Below are 2145 nucleotides of genomic sequence, written 5' to 3'. Positions count from 1 at the left end.
AATAAATGGGTATTTTTTATTTTAAAAAAATTTACGGGTTGGGTACCTGACCCGCTATTTTTTACAAGTTCATGGGTCGGGCCGGGGCCACAAGTTCTAAATTCCATGGGTACCCAACACGGTTACTTATGTGTATTTGTATTTTTTTTATTTTTAAATTATTTACATTCTTTTAGTTAAAACTTAAACTGATTCCCAATTTTTTACCCTAATTACTAAATCATTATCCCACTCGTTCAATTCTCCTACGCAAATCATCCCCATCAACCCTACTCCTACTGATCGACTGACCATATGTGACCATTCGTCACTCGCTGTTTGACCGCTCTCACCATCCCCACTCTGACCGCTCTCACCATTGCCGCTCGTCACTGTCTCAAAGCTCAAGTGAGCACTACTATTCAATATTTCAGTCTAACCGTCTTCTCTTCGTCTCTTCTCAAACTTCTTTGTTTTTGTTTTGTTGTTGTTTGTTTTTTTGTTTGTTTTCTCTTTGGTATACTAGTCAATCAGTTTGAGCTTTTGTTTTTTATTTCACTATGGTGCTTTGCAAATCTTTTGGGTGATAGAAAATTAGAAATTATGGATATTTTATAACAACCGTAAATGCTGATTTTCAGTGGTGACAGAACAATAGTTTCGGGATAAAAAATTTTCATTATGTCAACTCGTAAATATTGTTTTAGAATTTTTATAGATTCATTAGAGTCGTATTAAAATTTGGTTTAGAAATATTAATGTTTAGATAGTTAATTAAAGAAAAAGGACTAAACTGAAAAAGATGTAAAAGTTAGTAATTAGTTTAATTAAATGACTAATTAGCCTATTAACCACATGAGGGGAGACCAATATAGCAGTTAGCCTCTAATAGCTAATGTTAGACAGCTAAGTAAGTGAAAATAATAAATTAATGTATAATGGATGGCAAATTTGTAATCAAAATGAAATTAAAACAAAATTAAGTAAAAGAAAAATGTTCTTCATTTTCACCTTCCATAGTTGAAATTCAAAGTTCTCAAGCTAGGAGAATTGGCCAAGAAAATTTCTATGAGTTGAATTCTTACCCATTTCTTATAATTTTTATATTTTTGAGGTCGTTGTAACTAGGTCCAGCTAGCCCATACCTTCGTTTTTGATTCTGTTAAAAATTTTGGAAGTTTTCTATAACATCTCAAATTAGGGCCTAGTTGGAACAGTGGTTTCGAGACCACATATTATATGATTCTTATGAGGTCTACGATATGAATGCATGCTTATGTGAAAGTTTCATGAAGAGATTCTATGCATAAAATGTCTAACTGAACTTTAGGGATCAAATAGAATAAAATGCAAAACTTACATTCTAGAAGCTTTAAGCATGAAATTGCTTTAGATTATGAATTAGAGGGTCCTAATTAGCAATTTGACCAATTTTTATAATATTGGACAAAAATGGACATGCATAGGAAAAATTTGAAGGAAAGACCCTAAGGGCATTTTGGTCATTTAGTAATTAAAAAAATAAAAAGGGAAAATCAAAGCAAAAATGTGTCCATCTTCTCCAAGTGTTGGCCGAATTTCTCAATAGCCATAGCTAGGGTTTTGTTCAACATTTCCAAGCTTGATTGTAAGTGCTCTTTAGACCCGATTTTAATGTTCATCATATTTTTAAAGTCTTTGAAGCATGATCTACCCATTTCTAGCTATATTTTGTGCTAGGGTCCATGTATGAAATTTGACCCATGTGTAACATGAATGTATTTTGTTGATTAATGGAGTAATATGAATGTTTGAGCATGATAAACATCTTTTACTAGGTGATTTTTAGTGAAAACACCTAAGCAGGGGGCTTGTTTGTAAAAGTGTAAAACTGGGTAGTAATAATGTGAAATAAAGGAAAATATGGGCTGATATGAGCATAGTAAAGGTTCTTCTAGGCTTGGGTAACCAAGAAAATGCATGCATTTCATTTTACGAGCCTAGGGACTAAATCATAAATAAGTGGAAAGATAAGGGTAAAAAGGTAATTTTACCAAAGCATGAATTATGGATAGATTTGAGTAATGTGATTAATAAAAAGTTAAATTTGGCATTATAGAAACGTGAACTGGGTCTTAATCGAGGGAAGATAAAGTATACGACGATTAGGCTCGATTACCATCATTT

This window comes from Gossypium arboreum, chromosome 10, assembly GCF_025698485.1.
Source record: "Gossypium arboreum isolate Shixiya-1 chromosome 10, ASM2569848v2, whole genome shotgun sequence".
Lineage (NCBI taxonomy): Eukaryota > Viridiplantae > Streptophyta > Magnoliopsida > Malvales > Malvaceae > Gossypium > Gossypium arboreum.
This window is presented reverse-complemented; position numbering follows the sequence as displayed.